We start from the raw sequence: 13,929 nt of genomic DNA, 5'->3' as shown, positions 1-13,929 counted from the left end.
CACTTTAACCTGAATAACAAACCGGAGCTAGCTGTGAGGCTAGCGGAGCGTTAGCCGCAGCATGAGCAGAGGGAAACACAGCCAGTTAGCCTCCGCTAGCCTCCAAGCAAGCCCCGGCTCTCCGTTTGGATTCATACGGAGAGCCGGGGCTAGCTAGGAGCAGTTGGCGGAGCGTTAGCCGCAGCATGACCGGAGGGAAGCACAGCCAGCTAGCCTCTGCTAGTCTCTGAGCTAGCCCCGGCTCTCCGTTTGGATCCAACCGGAGCACCGAGCCCTGGTTTGTTATTCAGGTTATAGTGGGAAGAAGCAGCGGGTTTATCGAGCAGCTGAGTGAAGTGGAGCCTGTGGAGGAAACACTGGGACTGTCTGGATGTAATAGTCCATAGAGGTGCTGCGGTGCTGGGCTGCACAGATAGGAAACCCCTCGGCTGACAGGATGTACCACTCTCTCACTCCGCTCTCTCTCACGCAGGCGCAGAACGTTTGTGCTACTTGGCCGTCGGATGTAGTCCGTGTAGTGTGTTCAAATGCAACTGACACAGGGCGACGTGAGGCGATGTAGACGACGCAACAGTTGGCTTTCGTCGCCGCTAGTTCTTTGATGTTGGTTTGGTCTGTCCGCACCTTTATGTTCTAACTTCCTCCAATAGCTGTCCTTGCCCCTCCTTATTTCTCTTTTAAGGTCTTTCTGGACCCTCCTCAGGTCTTCTTTGTCCCCTGATCTAAAAATCCTATTCTTCTCATTCAGAAACACTTTCAGATCAGGGGTCACCCACAGCTTGTTGTGGGAGAAGCACCGTACTTTCCTGGTTGGTACAGTGTTCTCCACGCAGAAGTTTATGTAGTCTGTGATGCAGTCGGTCAAACTGTCAATGTCCTCCCCATGTGGACTGCACAGCACTCCCCAATCAGTTACTTGTGACCTTCATTTGACAGTAATGTAACTTTACAATATCACTCTCTTTGGAGAGCAATAACTTACTTATTACACTACTTTTGCTTTGCTTTCACCAAAATGAGCTCAGAAGAACTAATGTTGATTTTAAATGGATGAGGGTCATGTTTTTCACAGCAGTTAATCAAAGCACAGAAGCTCCAGTTTAATGACAGTTCAATTTAAATCCAGTGCTACACAGGTCTGACATATTCATGCATTCACATACAGTGGTCACCACATTGTATTAAATAAAAAAATAAAAAGATAAGGCATGATTAAATAGCCTAGTCTGCTTAAAATAAATGAATATCCTTGGACACAGGGAGGGTCAGCAGAGGATCAACGCCTGATAATTATGAGATATGGATAAATATTTGTGGGCCTATGATATGAAACACAATACGCAAATGTTGAAGTTAGCACAAGAAATGGAATGGCATGTGAATAAGTTACTATAAACAACCCTGAACTGGTCCTGCACAGGCCCACTTAGGGCTGGCCTGAGGGCCCCAAACAGGCTGCCCACACAGGGCCCCTGAGAATTTGCTCAACGTTACCATGCCAACACCTTCGTCTATCATAGACGTAATGAGGACGTAATGGAGGAGGGGGGAGTAGGCCTTTGGAGGGAGGTGGAGTTGCAGGAGGAGGGGGATGGGACTTTGGAGGGAGGCAGGAGTTGTGGATGTTCAATTTTTTTCTAAGTGCTGTGTGAAATGCAAGAAAGGTAAGAGTAGCTTTAAGTGTGGGCTGCCCTCTGCTGGCCCTCATAAGCCCAAATGCTGCCCTTACCGAGCCCAGACAGGGCCCACACTGATTTTGTGGTCTCTATGGGCCCACTGCCTTTTTTAATTCAGTATTGCCTTTTTTAATTTAGTATTCATTTACTTGTCTACTTGTTTTTTTGTTTTTGTTTTGTTTCCACTGTTTACATGTTCGAAATAAAGACAGTCAACTTAGGGCTGGCCTGAGGGCCCCAAGTGGGCTGCCCGCAGAGGGCCCCTCAGAATTTGCTCATTGGCAAAACATTGGCCCCTCAGTACTGGCCCTGCACTGTTGGCCCTCAATAAGCCCAAATGCAGTGTGGGCTGCCCCCACTGGGCCCAGACAAGGCCAGCACTGATGACTATCTCATACTCCTCATATAACCCCCAAAATGTACATTTAGCTTTAGTTCATGTATACATTAATATATTTTTCACACTGACAATTGTAACTGAAGTTCCTCTGGGAAAAATAGATTCCCTACATCAAGTAAGAACCAGCTTAATCAACAATTAATTTAAATGGGACATAATGTGCTTTTGTTTTGTTTTTTTTCCTTATTTTTAGTGTGCAGTGTGTAGTGTGTGTGGCTCTCCACACCTCTCTTACAGTATGTTGTTATGTTGATGGCTTTTTTGTGTGTACAAGGTCTGCAAAGTTACAAAGCATGTAAATCTATTCTAGTAGACACCTAAAGTAAAATAATGAACCTGAAAATGAGCATTATATATCCCTTTTCACAATAAAATCACGTACATACTAACAGTTACGTTATTATGTATGTTTTACCCCTTTTCTATACACGTGCTCGTTTGGCTTGACTCAGCATGTCAACCTAGCATGACAGGGATTTGCATTTCCATTATGTACAACAGCCCTACTTGTTTGAAGGTGTGTCTTACTAAAGACGAGTAACTTAGCTTGATTGGAGCAGCTGTAAAACAGCAAACACACTGAACACTGAACTTCAAAACAAACATAACAGGACAATACAACAAATACCTGAATGCCAAAACAGTGACACAGGAGAGAAACTATGCTGGGGCGATAAAATGATAGTGAAAGCATCCCTAATGGGGTTGGGCGAAAAAATTTAAAATATTGCCCAACTCAATCCCTAATAAGTGTGTGTGTGTGTGTGTGTGTGTGTGTGTGTGTGTGTGTGTGTGTGTGTGTGTGTGAAGTTGCTGTTTAGTGGGAATATTAACCCACATTTTTTTCATGTTACAAACACGAAATATGAAACATTTTGCGTGTGTGTGTGTGTGAAGTTGTTGTTGCAGTTGCTGTAGTGAAACAGTCGGAGAAAAGCCCAGCCCGTCACAGTATCTGTTTTTGTGTCAAGTAACACTGGAGAAATGGCTGCGTAAACAAACACACCATGGTAACCGTGGTATCCACATGTGGCAGCAGCAACTTTTACTGTATCGATCACGCTGACTGTCAATAGGCTTTTGATTTACTGATGTGTGTGTGCCTTGAATCAAGCTGGAGATGGACACGTCTGTACTCGTGATGGCCTCATGAAGCCTCATGAAGCATTTTCTTTATTTTCTTTTTTTAAAGATTATTTTTTGGGGCTTTTTGCCTTTAATGGACAGGACAGTGTGAAATGGGGAGAGAGAGAGAGAGAGAGAGAGAGAGAGAGAGAGAGAGAGAGAGAGAGAGAGTGGGGGGATGGCCCATCACTTCTATACATGGGGCGCCGGCACCATAGATATCATATACAGATTATATATATCTATGGCCGGCACTATCCACTAAGCATTTTCTTTCTTTTCTGAGACCACTAGATGGCGCTTTTTGTTCAACAAAAGGTTTAAAACACACTGAATTGCCATTCTTTGAGCCTCTCTCTTTTTACCTGAGTAAACATGCTGCACTGAAGACTAAACCAAAAAAAGACTTTGCTTTGCTTTTGCTAAATTGGTCTTTGTCCTTTTGGCTTCCATTGATCTCTCTTTTTTTTTTACAAGTACCGTAGTGTGTATGGGCTGTATTAGTGTGTGTGTGTGTGTGTGTGTGTGTGTGTGTGTGTGTGTGTTGGGGGGGGGTGAAAATGTGGTCTGTTGGCCTAAGAAAGAGGGAGAGACACAAGGATGTGCAAAAGTGCAAAAAAAGATTTTGCTTTGGTAACAGAGTGCTACTTTTGACTTTGACTGATCTCAGTAGCGGATCCTGATATGGGCTGAATGGGCGTTTGCCCAGGGTGGCACTTTGTCACAACGTGTGGAAGGAGTGCCACTTGACATGCTGCTGTGTTGTGCTATGGCTTATTCAAGTGCTGGAATTTGTTATTTACATAACAATGCCTGAACGCAACACAGGCTCCGCTCCAATTGACAGTGTGTTCAGTGCTGTGCTGCTGTGCGAGCAGCGTGTTACACATTGTCCATGACAATAACTATGTCAGGTAGGCCTTAAAAACTGCGTCGGGGGGTGTCGCCCAGGGCACCATTTAGGCTAGAACTGCCACTGACTGACTCTCTGTGTTTGTGTTTGTGTGTGTGTGTCTGTGTGTGTGCGTAAAAGTGGTGCAGCAGCCAGGACACACAGACAGCAGGAGGAGACGTTGCAGTGTGATAATAAATTACACCCAAAAGTAAAAAAGTAAGCTAAAAGTTACTGATAAAAGAGCCTGTAATGTTGGAGCTTCTAAATACTATGGTTATTCATAGCTTAGTGCTCAGCTCGTTTACTACCGGCGAGATTAACAGGGCTAAAGCTTCACACGTGTGGGAAAAAGTGTGTATTAAAAGATCAATCTCCGATTTTACGAACCGATATCTGGTCATTCCAGTGAAGATCAATTTAATCGCAAGAATCGATTATTTTAACCCAGCCCTAATATTTACATACAAACCTGCCCTTCTATCTCTCCCACCGCTTGCTGTAGCCTACTGCCTTAGAAACAGAGGAGAAGGGTGGACCGCGCGCACTGGTTAGAGCTAAACCAGCTAGCTAAAACTAGCTAAATAACGAAGTAATTTTATCATTTTCGCTAAAATGTAATGTTTGAATTTACTTTTAGCGAAAACCCTTTTACTCAGTGACAACCAAAGCACAACACTACACTACACTGTTAATAAATATTTGACATTAAGCGAAAAAAATTGATATAAGAACCAAATATAAGTTAAAATAAAGATGGGCTGAAATATGTGCCACCAGAAACTGAATTTGAATCATTTATATTTGAATTTCTAAACTTGAATAATTGCATTGAAAAACTGAATTTGAATCACACAATTTGAAATTGTATTGTTTAATTTGAATCATTGCATTGAAAAACTGAATCTAAATAGTATAATTTGAAATTGAATTTATTAGTTTGGAACTGAAGTCCAATCAAATTTGATCCTCACTGAAAATTCAACTCTCTATATATCTTCACATTCAGTTCTTACAATTCAATTTCAAATTTACTGTGACAGACATCCGGGTACTTGAAGGATGAAGGAAGAGCAATCGAGCGCAGATACACAGGACTCCTCTTCGGCCAATCAGCACCTACGTTTTTGAGCATGTAGGAAGAAGCGCTCGCTCGCCTTGACCCATACTGGCTTGACCATGGATGCGGCTGGGACAAATACGGTAATTTGGCATTTTACCATATATTTTAACGACCTTTTTTAACTGTTGCTAATGTTATAGCTACTTTGTAGGAACGTTTCGTTTAGTCAGCGAGCATAAACAAATCATGTTTACAATTACATTAGGCGACTAGCACGTTAGCATTGTTTCAGCTATCATTTTAGCAACGCAGCAACGAGCGCCGGAGTTTAACGGTAGTGTTCTTTCTTACCATGATAGTTTTGTTGATACCAAACAAGAAATTCGAGTTAGTAGTTGGATTTGCAGTGTGCATAACGGCTGACATTAAAGATTATATGCTTGTACCCACACCGCTGTTGCAAACAGCGCACATATTTATGATTTTGACATTGATAAAAGTCCGAAGGGGACTGAAATGTACGTTACTGTTATGAACAGTGCATTGCGAGATTATCATCTAGAACATGATGAAGAAATGTAGAAATTGTGAAAGAAAGGCAGTGCTATACTTGTTACAAGATGTTAATTTCTTTCAGTACATCACCGGTGTTGAGGTCATGGCCACTTGTGATGTCTCCACCACGCCTGCTACACACAGCAGAAACTGTAAGTACCAGTTTTGGCTACTTGACTTTAGACAGCTATTACATTGTCTTCCAAGGACAAAAAGAAAGCATTTAAAAGACTGTCATCTACATTTTGAGGTGTTGCTCCCTGTTTTATTTTATCCTACAGATGTGACATAATAGTATTGTCAACAAAAAGATGTGATTCACCCTTTATAGTTAACTTTCTGTTTTTAATTACCTAAATCATTTATTACACTCATTTTACTTTCATATGCACAGTGTGGAGCATTGGTGACAGCTATGTCCGGCGTGGTGTCCAGAGAGCTGCAGAGACCTTGGGAAGCACCCTCAGCATGCCGGGCGTCCGTGTCTGCTGGTTTGGCTGGGGTGGACTGCAGTGGAGAGGCCTTCTCTCCTTCTTTTCCCACTCCCTGTGAGGAAGAGCAGCATCAGATGTCCTCATCATCCAATGTGGCAGCAACAACATGGGGAAGGTCAGCAGTGTCAAGCTGGTCAGCATGATGAAGGAGGACCTGCACCAGCTTCACCTCCAGCATCCTGGCATTAAGATAATATTTTCTTCATTGGCCCAAAGGTCCAGGTGGGAGGCTGGTGGCAATCCAGCAAAGATTGATAAGGCCAGGAAATGTGTTTACAGTGTTATGGCTACATTTGTTCATAGTTTAAATGGTGCCATAATTGAGCACCCTCACATCAGACATGACAGTCCTGGGCTATTTTTGAAAGATGGGCGTTCATTTCACACCTAGGGAAAATGATATGTTTTTAAGTAAATTAGTTAATTGTCTTAAAGACCACCTCCAAACGCAGTGAACTGCTTACAGTTGGCAGTGTCACTGCTTTTGAATTTGGCCTTTAGGACACATATTGTTAGGCCTGATCATAGCCCAGGATGTCATGGCCAATGTTGAGTTTTTTATTTTCATCTATAACTTGTTTAAAATTTCAATAAATTCTATTTATATTTGCGCTCCTTTTGTCTTTGTTACTGACTGAATGTTGTATTTCACAATCAAATCTGACTGTCAATTGAAAGGACAAACAAATCATACACTACAGATAAAACATAAAGCATTAATGTTTAACATTGTCATTGGCAAATAATTAAGCAGTCCATTTCTGTGTGGGCCTGATTATTTTAACTTTGTACTTGAAGATAACTAAGCACCTTACACCCAGCAGATTTTGGAGAGTAACCTTTGTTTGCTGCTCTGTTAGAAGTCTAGTTTTAACACAGAAGAATGTGACTCGATAAAAGGGATCAAAGTGAAAAACAAAGAATTAGCTGGACACAATAGTTTTGAAGCCCCCAAGGAGGTATCACTTGTTCGCCAACTCTGAGAGGGTCTTTCTCAGGCAAAGGTATTGTGACGTTTTTATAGTGAGGCAAATAGAAACATAATCAGCAAATTTTGTGTTATGGTTTTTTTTTTTTAGCCTCACTATATAAGCCTCAATACCCACAGAACCTTCTCATATGTCACAATGTCACAAATAAATAATACCTCCTACGGGACTTAAAACTATTCAGTGTGCAGATATTTCCTTGTTTTTCACAAAAGGAGAATCGTTTCTCAGTGAATTTTCTTCATTTGTCTTAAAGAAATGTTCAAACAAAACCAGCTTTTCATTTATTTTTTTTTTACATTCTGCTAAGATAAATGCAAACTTGGGTAAATGTTAAGACATAAATGAAAACATTAAGATGCCATTAATAACTATTATATTTTGTTAATGGTTTAAATCACCACTATATTTCCAATCATCACAGGAAACTGATGAATGACAGCTTTCAAAAAATGCATGTGCTTTTACTCTAAAGTAAATTTTGTCTGTTCCATTTTATATAACAAAAAATATAACCATTACACAAACAGTTTCACAAAATAAAGTCAAAGCTTGCATTCATGAAAACATCCATATTAAAAGGTTACAAAAAGTACACATGGAATAAATGAAAAGACTTATAACAGCAATTATAAAACCTATGGATTAGGACCCAGTGTCATAATTTGAATCTTAATTTCTTGTGAAACAACCTCTTTACTGTGGAGTAAATATCACATTGGCCTAGGCGTTGTTCTTAATGGTCAGGCTGTTCTCATGCACTATTTGTACATTTTTTCTACTTGCCTAAACTTAAAGATGCCTAACCATGTTTCTTTTCCAATGCGTTCTCATGCCAACTCGTCAAATATCGCCATTAAGTCAGTGGCCCTTCATGTCTACATATTAAGCTGAATGATGAAAACTCTGACGAATTTTTTTGTCAACAACCTGCTTTCCATGGCGAAAACAAGACGATGATGAGCTGTGAATAGATAGCAATAATAAAAACTAAGGCGGAATCTGTGTTTCATTTTCGTTGACAAGATGAGACGTGACGTAAACGTTAGTGGTGGACATTGGAAGCAGAAAAAGGCCATACTTGCAATTATCTTAAAATGCCGTATGAGCAACAGGCTGGTAAACTCCAGTAAAAAATTGGCGGCAGGATGTTTCGCTAGTCGCTGAATGGCAACGGAGCAAGCAATCACTGGCAACTGGACTGATCCCCACCAGGCTCCACTCAGTCCAGATGTGTAGGTTACAGCTTAGGCTCCATGTTGATTTGGAGCCTACGCCGTAACCTACGGCGTAGCCAGAGTTGGATAAGGGTTACTTTGAAAGTAATCAAATTACTTTACTGCGTTACTTTTTTTTTTTTAAAGTAACCAGTTACTTTACTGCATTACTCCCTGAGTAAAGTAACTCAAGTACTTTCAAAGTACTTTTGAGTATTCTGCATTTCCTATTGGGCAATGGACCACAGGGCGCTAAGCCTACATTTTTTGTCTCCAAAATTAAAGTTATGGACCACTTGCCCTTCACTGAGATCCAATTCTCCCATCACAGCCGTCACTTTGACCAGTAGAAACACAGAACGATCTGCTGCCTTAGACAACTGTATGACAACAACACCCCAGCGTTTTTAATATTTCCTCTAGGGATGTTACCACACAGAGTAAAAGGGGGAAATGATGGTGTGAAACAACAGAGGCACTTTGTCAACCCGCTGAGTACTGCCATTAGCATCAAGCTAGCAAACAATGGTACATCCTCACAATGGAGACTGACATAAAGTAATAACATTAACAAATAGCGGCGGGGCTTTTACTCACCACAACTGCACCACAACTGCAGAGGCTACCAGCTTCATTTGAAACAGACTACATTATAAAAGGGCCGTTATTTATGAATCCCTCTGTGTTTTTTTACTTTTTATCCGCTCCGTTGTCTTTGTAAAGTTAATGCATTGAGCCGTCATTTTAAACTCAACACTTCCTGAATTTGTTTCAAATTTAAAGCCCCTTATAACCTCAGCTGAGAGAATCCCTCCATTTTCTAAATAGGCTTTTATTGTGAAACATTTGTAGGAACTTGTTGTGGAAGATACAGTAGCTTGAATATTTACGTACGGTACTTCAGATGAAGCTCCTGCCATCTGCTGACGCTTTTAGGTGACTACAGCAACATTTCGGCTGACACATGAACAGACACAGTGACTCAAATAATAGTAAAAGTAATAAAAATAGCCAACAGCCTTCAGTCCGTACAGGAAGTCACAGACACACTTACATCCTGTCTGGAATGATGTCAAGTCATTAAAAAAGTGATCAGATCCATATATCAGTTTGTTTTCAGTCTCCAGTTGTTTCAATTATGATAGATTAATTTATTAAAATGCTTTACAGGCAATCTGTAATTTATGTTCATGGTTTATCCTCCATTTGATATGAACTCTCCTGTAAATCAGCATCATATCAGTTTGACCTGTCCCCTCAACTACACAGGCTGAATAAACTGTGTTTGACTATAAGGTTCATATTTTCAGAGGAAAAAAATACACAAGACAACAGCTTTCATTAAAGATCAGTCAGATACAGTCAGGGCTTCACATCTGTACAGATGTTATTTTAAGTATCTTCACATCAAGTCTTTGTGTTGCTAAATACATCAATAATTAAACCGTCCAATATTAATATAGTACAGTAGACTCTGTATAGTTTATGATTAATATATTTACTCTCTGACAACTAAACTTCACCATCAGTCAGACAACATGTTTTCTGTTCACAGAATAAACCTTCAAATCAGACAAATAAAATCTTAATCTCTAAAATTCAACAAAAATGAAAAGTTTATCTAAAACGTCATCTTGTTGAGCCAACATCTAAACCAATCAGTTATTAGATCAGGTGAGAGCCAGGCGGTGCAGTCGGTGGAGAGCAACTGTAGCGCCTGGCTCTAAAAACTGGGGCTGCCTCGCTCTCGCGGTTTTATCGCCGTCCACTTTTGTAATACGTCAAAGCAAGTCGGGATCAGAGCCCTTCTACGGCACTGGTCGGGATGAAGTCGGACACAAAACTAACCGGCATGCATTGTGCACCGATCGATGGTGATCGAATCTGCGCAGGCCTGGCTCATCTCGAACGAGCCTATTATAATCACTTTTCCCATGTCACGTAAATTGAGACAATATCCCGCATTTGATTGGCTCTGGCTCTCCAAAGTGCAGGACAGTCACCTTTCTCAAAACATGACTTTCATCCAATAGCTGAGAGAGGGCTATCACCATTGTGTGTGTCCGCTGATTGTGTGTGTCCGCTGTAAATCAATCAACGTACATGTGGGGTCAAGAGTTCATCAACCTGTCACCATCCTTCTTAACGCTAATGTTACCTCCACCCACTGACACAATAAACAAAGGCAAGAGCCTCAGCTACCTGAATGCAGATTTTGGCGGAAAACCATGGAAAATCCTCGGAAGAAAAGGAGATGCAGCTACAACAAAGAATGGGGACGTGTTTATTAATGAGTGAAACCAGTGGAGGGCGATTCACAGCGAGTGTTTTGTGAACTTTGTCAAAGTCACTTCTCCATCGCACATGGAGGTGAATATAACATGAAGTGACACACGTCATGTGAAACCCACAAGAAACGGCTAGCTCAGAAAGAAACCTGCCGCTCTATGGAAACATTCCTCCTGAAAGCTAAAGAAGACTGCCAAACAGACAACAGCAGCTGAGATAATGAACATTTACCACACTGTGCAGCACTTGCATTCATACAGGTCATCAGACTGTGGTAGTAAGCTAGCTCCGGTCATTTTTTCAGACTCAGAGATTGCAAAAAAAATCTCACGTGGACGCACAAAAGCAGCGGCCATAGTTACTGATGTCCTAGCACCGGCCTCCGTGCAGACCTGTTTAAGTGAGTTAAATAGACCGATGGTGCAAGATGACAAAAATGGTCACACGCCATTTTTTCTGTGGCCTCAGATGCCTCAAATCAAACAAAACTTTTCCCTCTGTCTGTGAGATATTGGACACCTGAGCTGGGTTTGAAAAACAGGATAATTGATTTCTATGAGGATAGGGATGAGTCATCTGCTACCATACATCGCCAGATAACAAGCAAATTAAGAGAAAATGACCTACAACTGGACAAGATCTCAGCATACACTGCTGATAATGCAAGTGTTAATTATGGCAAAAATAATTACGTTTTCCAGAAGTTGAAAGCAGATAACGGTGGCATCATAAAAGCAAACTGTATGGCTCACGTAGTCCATAACTGTGCAAAACATGCTGGTGACAGACTGGATATTGACAGTGAGTCCACACTGAACAAAATATTCAGTCACTTTGCAGCATCTGCAAAACGTACTGCAGAACTGAAATCAGTGTTTGCCTTTGTCGAAGAGGAGTATCAGGCTGTTCTTAGACATGTACCTACTAGATGGTTAAGTCTATGGCCTGCTGTCAAAAGGCTACATGACAACTGGACAGCTATCAAGAGCTATTTTCTCTCACTGTGAGAGGATCACTGCCCAGAGTCACTGTGGAAGCTGTTTAGAAATGACCAGGATGGTGATGGCCAGCCCCTTATGCTACAGATTTACCTGTCTGTCCTCAATAACGGGTTAAAGATCTTCCATGACATTGTGCTGCAGCTGGAAAGAGAGGACATGACCATCTGTGAGCTGTATGACATCATGCACACTCTCAAAACAAAGCTTCAACAGCTAGATGGGTTCTTTCTTTGGAATGGAAACCAGCACAATCCTCCAACAGTTTCCAGAACAAAGGGCAGCAGCAATCAAGAGTGATCTTTTACATTTCTACAAGGCAGCACTCAGTTACCTTGAAAAGTGGTATGGTTTTTCAGACAACTACCAGAACATTGTTGCAAGCTTGGCACTGAAGAGCAACTTCACTTTCTCCCATCTCTGTGATGTAGCTGAGGTCCTTCAGATACAAAAGAAACTGGACATGGATGAACTGTATGAAGAATACTCTGTGACTTTACCACGCCAGCAGGAAATTGTGGACAAAAGTGCCCCTGTTTTGGAGAAGTGGTCAATCCTGCTTTAAGGCACAAAGACACCAAATATGACTGCTATTGCATCCTTTCTCTTCAGCATCCCAGTCACAAATGCCTCTGTGGAGAGAGTGTTTTCCCTTATGTTAGCAGCATGGACTGACCAACGCAACCAATGCTCTGTGGACCTTATCAAGAGTGAAATTCAAGTCAAATGCAACCTTGGATACAGTTGTTAGGAATTCTACACCTATGCACTGAAGGAGAAGGGCTTACTCGAGGCAGCACGCTCAAACAAAAAGTACAAAGCCGAGAAGATCACCTAAGGTAAGAAACTTAATGTTGATATTTGGAATTAATATTGTGGCCCTCCAGTGTGGTACTAGATTTTAATGATTTAATCTATTTTTGTGTGTCAACCAGGTGCTGTCCATGGAGCCGAAAATGCATAGCATGTGGATTTACCTGCTTATTTTGTGGTGATGGACAAAACTAAAAAGACTTGAACTTTAGTTTGCCTTCCTCCTGACCAGCTTTGGTTTGTATTCATGTGGTGTTTGGTTAGATTTTATCCTTTTTTTTTCTTTTTTTTTTAAGTTTTTGCCTATTTTTAAGTCTGGAGGTTGAAATGAGAGACTTGAGGTGACAAAGGATGCTTTGGTTAAATATGTGGATATTTATTTTTTGGAAAACTCCACAGGATATTTATTTTATTTTATTCTATTCTTATTTATGTATTAGAATGCAAAACAGTTGACCTATGTTCTGTGTATGGATGCACAAAGTTATTTGGTTTAAGTAATTTTAGGTTGACTGAAAACAAACAACTGTTAAAATGTTGTCAGTTGTGTGTCAGTTGTGCCTTTTTGTTTTATTGCACACAGATTAGTTGACCTTTGAGAGTTGAGAACATGCACTTAACTTAAAAAAAGCTGATACTTTAAATGTATACAATCAGAATATCTCACAAGCTCTGTGAAACTTGAGGTTTCTTTTTTGAGTTTTTACAAGTAGATTTTTTCAGTTTTTACAAGTATCATTTTCCTGTGACAAATGCATTTATNACTTGAGGTTTCTTTTTTGAGTTTTTACAAGTAGATTTTTTCAGTTTTTACAAGTATCATTTTCCTGTGACAAATGCATTTATTTCCCTTAATTGGAAAAAGTCCATTAAAGAAAAATGTTGTTGAAACCTCTCTGTGCAAAATAAATGCAAAAAATAAATGCCCAATGCACAAATGTGCATACTGTGTGCAACCAAATCAAATTGTTGTTATTCATATTTATAAGCTTGGTCTCAATAGAAATGTTTATGTTTTATGGTAAGATGGACATTGTTTAAAAATCTAGACTATGTTTCAGCATTGCGGTAACGTGTCCTACATTATCCCACACAAACACACTCCTTGTCCCACATGTGGCTTGTAAGCATCCGGTCACCCTAGTCGCAGTGACGCAGACCTCCTGTCAATACAATGTAAAATGCCATAGGCTTGTGCTAATAACGTTAGCTTGTTGTATTTGTTTAAAAAAAAACATGTTTAGTACAGGACAGTTGTTTTGTCAATGAACCTTGTGAGTTGTTATGGAGCCAGTCCATAGGGACTTGGGTTGGGAACTGGAGGGTCGCCTGTTCAAGTCCCCGTCCGGACCAAAATATGGAGCGTGGACTGGTAGCTGGAGAGGTGCCAGTTCACCTCCTGGGCACTGCCGAGGTGC

At 40.8% G+C, this 13,929-nt stretch overlaps 1 protein-coding gene and 1 long non-coding RNA gene across 2 annotated transcripts in view; one reads left to right on the top strand and one right to left on the bottom strand.

The window, feature by feature from the left end:
- The window catches only part of LOC126390123 (perforin-1-like), a 63,737-nt gene that overhangs the window by 31,323 nt on the left and 18,485 nt on the right, over nucleotides 1-13,929 (bottom strand). The window lies entirely within an intron of this gene.
- On the top strand, nucleotides 5,208-6,807 carry LOC126390156 (uncharacterized). The gene is made up of 3 exons (XR_007569932.1): nucleotides 5,208-5,296; nucleotides 5,794-5,863; nucleotides 6,106-6,807. It is a non-coding gene; the product is annotated as an uncharacterized LOC126390156 (long non-coding RNA).

The sequence above is a fragment of the Epinephelus moara genome, chromosome 5, assembly GCF_006386435.1.
Source record: "Epinephelus moara isolate mb chromosome 5, YSFRI_EMoa_1.0, whole genome shotgun sequence".
NCBI classification, from domain to species: domain Eukaryota; kingdom Metazoa; phylum Chordata; class Actinopteri; order Perciformes; family Serranidae; genus Epinephelus; species Epinephelus moara.
This window is presented reverse-complemented; position numbering and strand designations above follow the sequence as displayed.